Consider the following 13,889-nt stretch of genomic DNA (forward strand, 5'->3'; position numbering starts at 1 on the left):
TCATTGTGATTTTCCACATATGTATTTAGTATACTTTGACCATATGCATATATCCCATTGCCTTTCTTGTCTTCTCATTGTCCTGCTAGCTCTTCTCCTTCCTTTTCCCAGAGAATCCCTCTTACATTTTTAAATGTCTTTTAAGGAAAGCTAGATTCCATGAAAGAAAAAAAAATTCAGTATTTGTCTTTCTTGTTCTAGCTTGTTCCTCTTAACATGGTAATACATGCTACCCATCTTCCATGCCCATTTCTCTGCATGGATGGAAATGTCATAATGAAACAAACTATTTTGCATCATACCCACCACTTTAAAACAACAGCAGCAACTCTTTTTTCTTACCAAGTAATAGACCAGCCCCCTCCAAAAAGAAAAGGTAATATACAATATTATTCACACTTGTCTTCTTCCATGAAAAAAAAAATGAGACACATAGAATGTCAGATGAGGTGTTACAAAGGGCCCAAGATAATTTCTCTTATATTTCTGGTATCTTGGGCAGAACTCTAGCCTGAAGGAGAAGGCTTGAAGGAAGGTGTCTATTGACTGGAACACCTTCACAGGGCTTGTCTAGCTCAGTGGCTTAGGCTAGTTGGTGGTATTACATGGAAATTAGGGCCCCATGAGTGAACAGGACACACGCTGCTTTGGTCTTCTGTGACTGAGCTTTAAAATCCACATGATAACACTTCTGTCATACTTAATTGGTCAGCCAATTCAGAGGAAGGAATGTCAAAAATTAACAATCATTGCTGGGCGCCGGTGGCTCATGCCTATAATCCTAGCTACTCAGGAGGCTGAGATCTGAAGATCACGGTTCAAAGACAGCCCAGGCAGGAAAGGCCATGAGACTCTTATCTCCAATAAACCACTAGAAACCAGAAGTAGCGCTGTGGCTCAAGTGGTAGAGCACTGGCCTTGAGCTGAGGGACAACGCTCAGGCCCAGAGTTCAAGCCCTACGAACAACAACAACAAAATTAACAATCATCTTTTTAAAAATCACTACATCCCTACTAGAAGATCCTTTCACAAACACTCTACCAGGGCTGGGAAGGTGGCTCGGTGGTAGAGCGCTTGCCTTGCATGCTCAAGGCCCTGGGTTCGATTCCTCAGCACCACATAAGCAAAAAGAAAAAAGCCGGAAGTGGTGCTGTGGCTCAAGTGATAGAGCGCTAGCCTTGAGCTGAAGAGCTGAGGGACAGTGCCCAGGCCCAGAGTTCAAGCCCCACGACCAGACCAAAAAAAAAAAAAAAAACACAAAAAAACACTCTACCAGCCATGGGGCCCAACTCTAGTAGAAACCACACATGAAAGGAAAAAGAGGGTACAAATTACTCCCCGTGTTTCTGGGAACAGATCTGAGCTGGAAAAAAAAAAAAAAAAGGAAGCATTTAACTACAAGTTCCCTAGACTTCCTTATGAGACACAGTACTCTGAAACCATTCAACAATCAAAATTGTCCTGCCCAGAAACTCTCTCCTGTGGTAGCAACAGAAGTGTCATGGGGAAGTTGAGGGAGAGATGTTTGGTAAAGGATGGAAAACGGAAGTGAGGCAGGGAGTCTCCACTTTTTAAAGCCTACAACCAGTAGCTATTAAGTATCTTTTTTGTTATCAGGGATAATAAGATAATAATCCTTTCTATTTATTTCTATAGTGCTTATCATTTTCATAAACTCTCCTATAGATTCTGACCTTTGATTTGGGCAATCACCCTGAAGAATAATTTTGAGTAGCCTCACCATAAAATTGTATCCCACCGTTGATTTTTTAGTCAACAAAGTCATGAAAGGATTTTAAGTATTAAGTGCCACACCCAGGACTACAAAGTAGGGGGAGGAGGGGGGGTGGCGGGGAGGGGAAGGGAGGAGGGAGATACTCATCACAAAAATCAAGTACTGGATTAGGAGATTTAAATTTCACGTTTTCTTGGTGACAAAAGCTCAAAAAAAAAAAAGCAAAGACAAGAAATCTGACCATTTAGAATGAAACACAAAGCAGATTTCTGGTCAGCTCAGTGAAGACATTATGGCACAAGAATGGAATGATTCAGCTTACAAACTTCCCTTTTATAATAATATCTTGGAGCAGAGAATCCGAAAATTTCCTTACAAGTCGGTGTAAGATTCTGACACCCTCATACATAAAGCAAAACAATTGTACTTGGGTTCTTTCATGACAATAAAAGGAAACACTCAGAATCACTAATGCTTTGGCTCTACAAACTATTCCATATACATATGTTCAGTGCATGTTCCATGAAAAAAAATCAAATAATATATAGAAATGCAGAAACAAAATAAAGTCTCCCCAGCCAGGCGCCAGTGGCTCACACCTGTTAATCCTAGCTACTCAGGAGGCTGAGACCTAAGGATCCAGTTTCAAAGACAGCCCAGGCAGGAAAATCTGTGAGACTCTTATCTCCAATAAACCACTAGAAAGCCAGAAGTGGCACTGTGGCTCAAGTGATAGAGGGCTCGCCTTGAGCTGAAGAGCACAGGGACAGCACCCGCAAGCCCAGAGTTCAAGCCCCATAACCGACCAAAAAAAAAAAAAAAAAGAAAGAAAAAAAAGAAAGTCTCCCCATCACTCATCTTTATTATTGGTATGCATCCTTCCAGTTTGGGGAACTGGTATGTCTACAGACACACACACACACACACACACACACACACACACAATATATATATATATATATATATATATATATATATATATATATATATATATATATATATATAGTAGTCTGAAAATCATACCATTCTGAAAAATTTGTGCTTTTCAATTCTCTTTCTATTGACTGCTCAATTATTTCATATGACTAAGCAGTCGTTCATTTGGTGGCTTGTTTTTTTTTTTATTTCATTGCCGTTTCCTTTCTCTAAGTTTAATTTTTATGACTTGTGGAATTAACATTTGCATGCACATGTTTTAATAATTCAGATTGTACAGAGGTGTCTAGAATGAAAAGCAAAAAATTTGCACCACCCACCCCCACTGCTTCCATACCTATTCCTCAGAGGTTTAATTAACAATTTTTTTTTTTTTTTTGCCAGTCCTGGGGCTTGAACTCAGGGCCTGGGCACTGTCCCTGAGCTTCTTCTGCTCAAGGTTAGCACTCTACCACATGAACTACAGCACCAATTCTGGCTTTTTTTGTGTATGTGGTACTGAGGAATCAAGCCCAGGGCTTCATGCATGCTAGGCAAGCACTCTACCCGTAAGCCACATTCCCAGACCCTTAATTATTTCTTCTGCTAAGTCCTATCATTGAATATAATATATATTTATTTATCATAACTCTTTTTCTTGACTTCTTAACTTTAGTTATTATTGATTCACTGATCACTCTGAAAAACTAGAAATATCCGGGCTGGCATGGTGGCTCACACCTATTCCAGTTTCATAAGGTCAGGAGTACAAGGATCTGATCTGAGGCTAGTTCCAGGCAAAAATGCCAAGACAGAGCCTAAAAATAACTGAAGCAAAAAGAGGACTGGGGACATGGTTAAAGTGGTAGAATGGCTGTCTAGCAAGTGGAAGGGCCTGAGGCTAAACCCTAGTACCTCAAAAAGAAAGAAGGAAAGAAAGAAAGAAAGAAAGAAGGGAAGAAAGAAAGAGAGAGAGAGAGAAAGAAAGAAAGAAAAAAAGAAAGAAAGAAAGAAAAAGAAAAGAAAAAGAAAAAGAAAAATTAGTAAGCTCAACACAAAATGAAATCTGGCATTTGGTTACAAACAGTCTCAGCCCGCTGTTAATAATGAGTCATTTGTTGTGGTAACATAATGTGGTTGCTAAAAAGAGGTTTCAATTATACAAATATAGTGGTTTGGTAATAACTTGGATTTAGATGCTGATTTGCCCCACCCCCACCCCCAGAGATGGGATGCTTCTGTTCCCATCACATCCCATCAGCTCTGGGACTGAACACATCACTTAACCTCCCTGTGGCCTTGTTTATCATCTCCTCAAGCAGAACAACTGTCTGACAGATCTAAAAGTACATTGAAGTACATCATGCCTGTAAAAACAATTTGCAAACCACAGTGGTGTTTTTGCTTCAGCCATCTCTCATCATTCCTGGAGCTGGTGCTGGGTAAACAGTCCAAGGAGGCTGAGATGCCAGCTCAGGAGTTCTCATCTGGCCCTGCCTGTCTATCAGGTTTTAGCTCCTAAGAGATCTGATAGAATGCAGGAAGCCAGCAATTAGGATAGAAGTTTTCTCAGTAGCCCCAAAATGAGATATCCTAATACAATCGTGGAAGAAATGGATGCCCGGTGCCATTAGTAACAGCAATATAAACACCACTCCCTTGGCCAGGAAGATGATTTAAGTCCTGACACAGGGCCAGGGACACCATGGGAGAAGTCTAGGGGTGTAGGCAACACATATCTAAAGTCTTTTTTTTTTTTTTTTTTTTTTTTTTTTTGTCGGTCGTGGGGCTTGAACTCTGGGCCTGGGCGCTGTCCCTCAGCTCTTCAGCTCAAAGCGAGCGCTCTACCACTTGAGCTACAGCGCCACTTCCGGTTTTCTGGTGGTTTATTGGAGATAGGAGTCTCACGGTCTCTCCTGCCCGGGCTGGCTTTGAACCGCGATCCTCAGATCTCAGCCTCCTGAGTAGCTAGGATTACAGGCGTGAGCCATCAGCGCCCGGCTCATATCTAAAGTCTTTGAGGCAGTGCCTGAAATGAGATCTTGGGACAAATGAGCACAAGGGGGAGAGAATGGTTCCCGCATGTCATTCCCTTTGTCTATTTGTGTGTGTGTGTGTGTGTGTGTGTGTGTGTGAGAGAGAGAGAGAGACAGACAGACAGACAGACAGACAGACAGAGACAGAGACAGAGACAGACAGAGACAGAGACAGATCTCAGCCTCCTGAGTAGCTAAGTTTAAGGTGTAAGCCACTAGCACCTGGTTTGAGTTCTACATAGATAGAAAGATAGATGGATAGATAGATAGATAGATAGATAGATAGATAGATAGATAGATAGATAGATAGACAACAATCCATATGGCCTTGTCATATGTACAAGGCTATACACACTGTGTACACATTTATATATTGTGTCCATACCCACATATTCAAAACTACGAAAAAAGTGAAGTAAAATATTTTTGCATGATAAAACACTTTTCTAAAAAGTACCTTTTGTACTACTGAGATAAGTGAGGAAGTGCTACTTACATAAAGAACGTGAAATTCAAAGGTGACATCTCTACTGGAAATTTCCTAAACTGACTTTGAAAAGAGTAAATGAGATCATCGGAGAACTCAGAAAGTACCAACTTGATGAGAAAGGAACTGAAAATCACAATGGACCACAAGGGAGGCCGTCTTTCACATGAGAGCAAAATTCTGCTGGTTCTACCTACCTCCCATGTCTTGGTGTATAAAAACCTCAGTAATCTCCCCCTGCCTTTCCCATCATCCTCATGGACCCAGGGTAATGGATTCATAAGAATACCTTCCCCTGCTGGGAATGCGGCTTAGTGGTAGAGCGCTTGCCTAGCATGCAGGAAGCCCTGGGTTTAATTCCTCAGTACCACATACACAGAAAAAGCCAGAAGTGGCGCTGTGGCTCAAGTAGTAGAGTGCTAGCCTTGAGCAAAAAGAAGCTCAAGGACAGTGCCCAGGCTCTGAGTTCAAGCCCCAGGACTGGGGGAAAAAAAAAATCCCTTCCTACCGTTTCTTACCCTATCTCACACAACCTAACCAACACCTCTTCTGCTAACTCTCCGGTGAATAAGGCTAGTACATAGATTCTTAAAGAATATTGACTGGATGGATAGATGGATGGATGGAGACTCAGTTCTGTTGGAAGTCCAATGCGACAATGCAGTACCATTGGCTGAAATGATCATAACAATAGGCTGCTCATCCATATTAGAAAAGTGAGTCTATGACATGAACACCTTCCCACCCACCATCACCACCAGGCCTCAGGACAGAGGAAAATGTCAGGGTGGAAAAATGATGGAGATCTGGCTCAGCATACCTAATGCAAATCTTGACTCATCTGCTTCCTAATTGTGTGACTTTGACCAAAGTATACTTAACTTTTCAGTTTGTCCTGGGCTGTGGGTGTGGCTCAAATGGTACAGTACCTACTTAAGAAACCCTAGGCTCTGAGTTCAAATTCTAGTATTGCCAAAATAGACAAATAATAAAATGAATTTTCATTTACTCCGTAAATGGTAATGACGGTGTCTAGTCTGCAGAAGTGTTACAAGGATTGAATTAAATAATGGAACTGGTAAAGTTCTGGTATACTTTGTGAAATAGGTAGGCTAACCACTTGGATAAAATTGAGTTCTGAAGAGGATGCTTTCTTTAAGGAGAAAATTAGACAACTAAATTTCTGAATAAGTCAGTTAGTAGGTAGATAAAGAGTCAATCTGGACTTCATGAGGACCTTTGATAGGTTCCAAAGGAGAGGCTGACAATAAAAGGTACCTGACATTGGAATGTTGTGTGAAGCAATAAGTAACTAGCTCCGAAGCAAAAGCAATGGGTGGGGCTTGTTGCTTCCAATTGGAGGTTGGGGGGAGGGACGGGGGAGACAGACTGACAGACTAGAGGAGCAGAGTGACAGCTCCTGAAGTATGTGGGTGTGGCTGTCACATTTCACATTGCCTTTCTCAGCAGAAACAGCCTTGGTCTCATCAGGAAGGAGTGCTTGGGAAATGCGGACAAGTGGTATATTAATGTTAGGCAGCTATGAATTTGGTATCAGTGGGAGGAAAAGTGGGGAAGAGGACTAACACTCATCCAGCAGTGCCAGGTACATTCTCTCATTTCACTATACACAACCAAAGGACACTAATTATTACCACTATTTTACATAGGATACAGACAAAGTCGTATCATTTATCCAAGTTCCAACTGTCAGAGGCATTAACACCTCAGCCAATAGATAGAGCTACTGGGGGTCAAACATCTACTCTGTGTCAAAATCAGCGCAGGACATACGGTAGTGAACAAAGACAGACAAGCCTCCCTACTCTCAAGGAGCTTAGATACTAAGAAGAGAGTTGAGGGAAGTCATTGGTAAAATAATGCAAGTAACAAAGATTAAAAAGAACCACAAAGTGATGTCTGTGTACAGGTAATAATCAACTACTCATCTGGACTTGAAATGTGTAATGGGTGCCATGAAGAAGAGCAGGCGGTCCAGCTACCTGGAATCAAACAGACAGAGAGGAACTGTTAAGGAGAACATTCCAAACAAGTAAACTGCATGTTCAAAGACCTATAACGGGAGACCCTCAAACCAACAAGTTCATTATGGCTGCAGCTCAGAGGTCAGAGGCAGTCCCTGAGCTGAGGGTAGGGGATTGGGGAAGGTAAAGACACAATCACCTCTGCTTGGAAAGCTCTATGGTAATCTTCACAGGACCCACACTGCAAGACTTGGATGGCCAGAAGCAGAGTATTCTGGGAGATTGTGGGTCCCTAGCTACATCCCCACCGAAGCGAAGACAGTTGAGCGAGCAAAATACCACTTACATAGTATCTTGACAAGCCAGGATTAAGAGAGACAAGAGTAGTCTGAATCCTGGGACATCTGTGCTGGGAAGGGACCCAGAAACACAGTTGTGAAGTATCCTGAGGAGAGAGAAGACAGAACTGTTAATGACATTTCTAAATAGCGCTGGGACTACCTCAGAACCAGCGCACAATAGTCCTCAAGACATATCTAGCCACTGCCTGTTTTTTTAACAGTCTGCAAACTAAGAATGGTCTGTACAGTTTTTTTTTATTAGAAAGGAAAACTATTATGACAAGTGAAAACTACATAAGCTTCAGATCCTAATTTCTTTTTTTAGATATCAATTTTAAATTTTTATTTAATATACAGTTCATTTTTTAAAATTATAAGTTTTTTATTGTGAAAATACTGTACAGAGGGGCTATAATCATATGAGCAAGGTAATGAGTACATTTCTTTTTGTTTGTTTGTTTTTGTTTTTTTGTTTTTTTTTGCCGGTTGTGGGGTCTGAACTCTGGGCCTGGGTGCTGTCCCTCAGCTCTACAGCTCAAGGCTAGCGCTCTACCACTTGAGCCACAGCGCCACTTCTGGCTTTTTCTGCTTATGTGGTGCTGAGGAATCGAACCCAGGGCCTCATGCATGCAAGGCAAGCACTCTACCGCTGAGCCACCTTCCCAGCCCATGAGTACATTTCTTATCAAGCATTGTTGCCTCCTTTGTTTTTCCCCTCCCATCCCTTCCCTCCCATCTCTACAACTACATTCCTCCCCACTTCTAAATTGTAAAGTTCATTTTTGGACATAGTGTCTTATACATCTCATTGTTGCAATGGGCAGATCCTAATTTCTTTACAGATTTTAACTAGAGCAAAGATGTATCTCATTGGGTTGGTTTACTGTCTTTCATGGCTGTTTTCATGCTACAATGTCAGAGAACTGTCAGTAACACCCAGGTACCACCACAAAGCTGAAATGATTCTCTGAATTTTATGGAAAAAGCTTGCCAATCCTGGTACTACATAATCAGAACAGCCTAGAAAGCTAACCATGTGATCAGGAAACGGAGGCTTCCATGGTAGCAAATACATTGCAGAGCACTTTGGGGCAAAAAGAACCCAAACAATTTGTGTAATAAAATGGGACTCTACATTTTGAGAGATTACAACTCAGGACTAAACCAAGACTAAAGGCAGCAAGAGTACTACTATTAAGCAAACTTTCTGACCTCCATTGTAACAGTCGGTATGCAGTGACTATGGCTGGTTGCCTGAGATTTTTGTCTGATGGGAAATTTGTGGAAATTTCTGAGAAGACTAAAATTGAAAGGTGAGTAAAGGATATACTGTTTTGTCCTTTCACTTAAAAATTTTGATAGCCGGGCACAGTGGTAAACACCATTAATTCCAGTTACTGAGAAGGCTGAGGACCGAGTATCCCTGGAGCCCATCAGTTCAAAGCCAACCTGGGCAACACAGGGAAAGATCCCACACTGGAAAATAAAATAATATTGATATAGATGGCAGCAATCTGAATTTAATGGAGAAAAAAAAAACTGGCCACAAAGATTTAGAATTAGTGGTATGCATGCAGGACTACTAGGGAGAAAGGTCACATCTAGGTTTCTCTTTAGCTCCAGATAGCAGGCATTCAAGTAATATCTGTTAAAGAAAAGGAAGGAAGAAGAGAGGAAGAGAAGGAGCAACAAAGGGAAGAGGGAAGAAGAGAGAAAAAGGAAAATGGAGAAGAAAGGAAGGAGAGGTAGAGATGGATCTGAGAACTGGACACAACATTCAAGGGTTGGCTGAACAGGAGTGAGCCAGATGCAGGAGATTGTGCTGAACACCTCAGCAGGAAAACTGGCACAACAGGAAACAAAGTTCTCTAAAACTCCTGCTAACCTTTGTTCCAGCTCTAAGGTAACTTGGCTTCTCCTGTCCCTCGTTCCTTGAAGAGGGCCTGCAGGGCAACAGGAAAAGTATATATCCCCAGGAGAGTTGAGATATGAACCTTTCAGGAATGGAGGGTGGAAGGCTGAGCAAACACTGTCCTGATCATCCATGTACGTTATATTTAAAAAATGAACTATGTAATGTGAGGGTAGGGATTGGAGGGGGGAATGAGGGAGAAGGCAGAGGTGACACGGACCAAGCATTGTGCTCATAATCTGACTTAGGAAATTGTAACCCCTTTGTACAACCACGACTACTCGTACTAATACTACTACTGCTAATAAATTTCAACCTTAGTAGTAATTTCGTCAGTTGCTTACAAAACTGACCGAGGACTCGATGATTCTAACAAGAGCCCTAGTGCTGTGGCCTATATGATGTCTTCCATTGCAATTGAACAGGAGTCAGATTCAAAGTCCTCTGAAAGCATCTGGCCTGAAGTACTGTGTAGTCCAAAAGGAATCAAGTGTCTTCCCCTGTGAAGTTCCTCCCCACTCAGCAAAGATTCAGCCATGAAGTTCCTCCCCACTCCACGATGATTCAGCCATTATCAGACTTGCAGAATCTATACTAATTGCTAGGAAAACAAGGACCCAGGAAAACCCAAAGTCCCAAGTCCCAGGAAACCCCTTCAGCCCCAAGCAAACCAGGCTGGACACATGCCAGATAGGTGACATTGTCTATACAAACGGCCTCTTATCCCCAAGTCTCAATGGAGCCTGATCCAGAGTTTCTGCCACTTCAAGCCTTCTGCTCAGAATTTTCAGAGTGACACTCTGGGCAAGGATGTAGACAACAAGGGCTGCAGATAGAGGTGTCACTAGGAGCAGGGTTAGGAGAGAGGAGAGCAAGGGACAAAGGTGAAGGGTTTTGCAAGAACCATCTGCTCTAGGGTTTTAATTCTAAGATCTAGGGCTTCTAGCTCTAGCCCAGTTGCTTGTGTGTGTTTCTGTGGATACGTTCAACAGTACCTGGTACCAGGAAAAGGTCCCAGCATTTACATTGCATAGAGATAAGGGGAGAGTATTTGAAGAGAAGCTACCTTAAGCGCTATTTGTAAGTGAGCAGAATGTAAGTCATTATACTATAAACAGACAGTGAGGACAGTACATCTTTGTTCTTCAACAAAAAATAGCTATACTAACTACAGTAGTTTATATCTAACTACCACCTGCCACCATGATCACGAAGTATGATTGTAGAGTGTAAATCACACACCAAGATCTTTGTGATTAGAGACAGTCATTTTGACTCAGTCCCTTGGGCTCCTATAGTCAACTTAAAACTATTAAGGGTAATTGTAGGTTTGGTTTCAGTCTGAGCTTTTTTAAAAAATGTCCTTTGTGTCAGGGAACACAGGGAGATGAACTTGTTACATTTGCTTCTTGGAGGACCAACATGAAGATACTGTTTTGAAAAAAAAAATAATACTACCATTATTTACAAAGGAATTCTGGGAAAAGCTCAAAGCACTTGGCAGATTTTAATCTAATTAAATCTCACAATAACTTCTGGAGTGAGTATGCACAAAGAACTTCATTGTTTAAAGCCATCGGTGTGTACAGGCCACAAGAGAGCCACTTGTTGGCAGTTGCTTCTTTGTCCTGGCTTAATTTGTCGAGGTTACAATGTTCTTTGAAATAGATCTAGTACAAATATTAACTATTAGTGAAGCAACCATCACCAACCATTTAGAGTCATGTTGATCTCACTACTAAAATTTTCTTAGGAAAACCCTAACACACCACTGAGAGATATTTATAGATGAGAATTTAAAGTCATGAATGAGTGCTCTGTAATTAAAATATTTTCATATGTGAATCCATGAGTATTTCCAGGGCTTCACAGCTTAGGATAGAAATGGTAACAGTCATATGTTATCTAGATTTTAAATGGCTCCCAATGTGTCATGAATAAAACAAAGGCAAGCATCAGCCATCCTACATGTTGGATGCTTAACCACCAACACTGCACATATTTTGCTTTGTAGTTTCATTCAGGTGGCAGAGTCTCTAGTAACTTCTTATAGTAAAATTGACAAGAAATGCTTGATGCTTACAATGTCTCTATGAAGGAGAGAAGACAAATATTTTCCATTTCTGGTTACGGGCGAGAATGGATCAAGAAAATGTGGTATATATTCACAATGGAATTTTACTTATCCATTAGAAAGAATTAATATTGTACCATTTGTAAGGAAATTGAAAGACCTGGAAAAAATTATATTAAGTGAAGTCAGTCAGTCCCAGAGAAACAAAGACTGCATGTTTTCTCCCATTTGTGGTAGCTAGAACTTGCCTATCAATCTATAAGAAAACAGGTTGGGTGGGATGCAATTGGTTACAAATGTATTAACTAAAATATGATAGTTGACTCAAATAATGTAATAGAACTCAAATAATTCATTTCTTAGAAAAACAAAGCCAAAGGTCAACAAAATAAGTGCCAAGAAATATGTACTTGCAAGGAGGGGCAAAGGGAGAAGGGTAGATGAATAAAGGGGGACAAAGGGGGAAATGCAGTCAAGAATTCATATACTATGCAATTAAAAAAAGTAAGAGAGGGGATGAGTCAAAGGAGGGTTGAGAATGTGGAAAGGAGTGACACTGATCAAGATGCACTGTATTCACAATCAGCTTAAATGGCAAGTTTAAATGGCAAGTTCTGTATGACCATTTAAATGTTATGAATTAAAAAATAAAGCCAGGTGCTGGTGGCTCACACCTGTAATCCTAGCTACTCAGGAGGCGGAGATCTGAGAATCGCAATTCAAAGCCAGCCAGGGCAGGAAAGTCCATGAGGCTCTTATCTCCAATGAACCACCAGAAAAACAGAAGTGGAGCTGTGGCACAAGTGGTAGAGTGCTAGCCTTCAGCCAAAGAATTCGGGGATAACACCTGGGCCCTGAATTCAAGCCCCACACAATCCACAAAATTAAAAATTTAAAAATAAAAAGTAAGCTCAGCAATACTACGCTACTAGGACTCATAGTGGGATAGATCGCAAAAACAAGCAACACCAGGTTCTCCAAATTCCCACTTCTATGCTAAAGCACTCCCCAAATCTGTCTTTCACCCTTATTTGCCAAATTTCCTCCCCTGCTGCCACTTCCCGGCTCAGAGTTCCAGAGCTGTATGCTATTCTCCTCACCCTCCTCTCGTTGGGAATCTGATACAATTATAGAAATCTAAAGGCATGTTTCAAAACTAAGAGAAGCAGATTTATTTTTTTAACAATGAACTTGATTGAGTGTAGGTTAGTTTGCTTGACAGGTTATGGGTCTTTAGACCAGAGACAATCATGGTTTTGGGTTTGTGTTTGTTTTTGAGGTAGGAGACCAGAATTAAAACCCAAGTCCTTGGGCATGCCAAGTAAGCACTGTACCACTGAGCGACATTCCCAGCTCTTACGCTCTCTGTCCCTTATCTCCTACCTCACCTAGAAGGGGGCTTTCCTATCCTTGGAAATTCCCTTATCTATTCTGAGTCCTTCCTGTTTCTTCCATGGACTAAATTGAAGCTCAGACTACAGAGTATTCATGTAAGAAAGGACCAACACATGCATAGTTGCACATCATATCACGAACCTTTGTCACATTATACCTAGCAGCTCCCATACCTTCTGAAAAGGGCACAGGAGCACATTCCAAGATACCATGCGTGAATCTATACAGCTACATGTCCTGAAAAAGAGAAAAGCATTGTTAGGAGAGGGAATACTTGTCATTTGTACCTGTCAACTTCGATTATTAAAAAAACAAAACAAAACAAAACTAAGCCGGCGCCGGTGGCTCACGCCTGTCATCCTAACTACTCAGGAGGCTGAGATCTGAGGATCACGGTTCAAAGCCAGACGGGGCAGCCAGACGGGGCAGGAAAGTTCGTGAGACTCTTATCTCCAATAAACCCGCTAGAAAACCGGAAGTGGTGCTGTGGCTCAAGTGGTAGAGTGCTCACCTTGAGCTGAAGAGCACAAGGACAGCGCCCAAGCCCAGAGTTCAAGCCCCACGACCGACAAAAAATAAACTATTAGGCTGGGAATGTAGCTCAGTGGTAGAATGCTAGCGTGCTTGCCTAGTATGCATGAAGCCTTGGCTTTCATTCCTCAGCACCACATACACAGAAAAAGCTGGAAGTGGTGCTGTAGCTCAAGTGCTGAGAGCGCTAGCCTTGAGCAAAAGAAGCTCAGGGACAGTGCCCACCCAGGCCCTGAGTTCAAGCCCCAGGACTGGCAAAAACAAAACAAACAAACAAAAAAAAAACACCAACCAAAAAACTGTTAAGACTTTTTTCCCCCTCTTGTTTCTTTCTCTTTCTTTCTTTCTTTTCTTTCTTTCTTTTTCTTTTTTGTCAGTTGTGGGGCTTGAACTCTAGGCCTGGGCACTGTCCCTTAACTCTCCACTTTAAGACAAGCACTCTACCACTTGACCCACAGTGCCACTTCTGGCTTTTTC

Source organism: Dipodomys merriami, unplaced genomic scaffold, assembly GCF_024711535.1.
Source record: "Dipodomys merriami isolate MVZ:Mamm:240054 unplaced genomic scaffold, mDipMer1.0.p SCAF_185, whole genome shotgun sequence".
Taxonomy (NCBI): Eukaryota; Metazoa; Chordata; class Mammalia; order Rodentia; family Heteromyidae; genus Dipodomys; species Dipodomys merriami.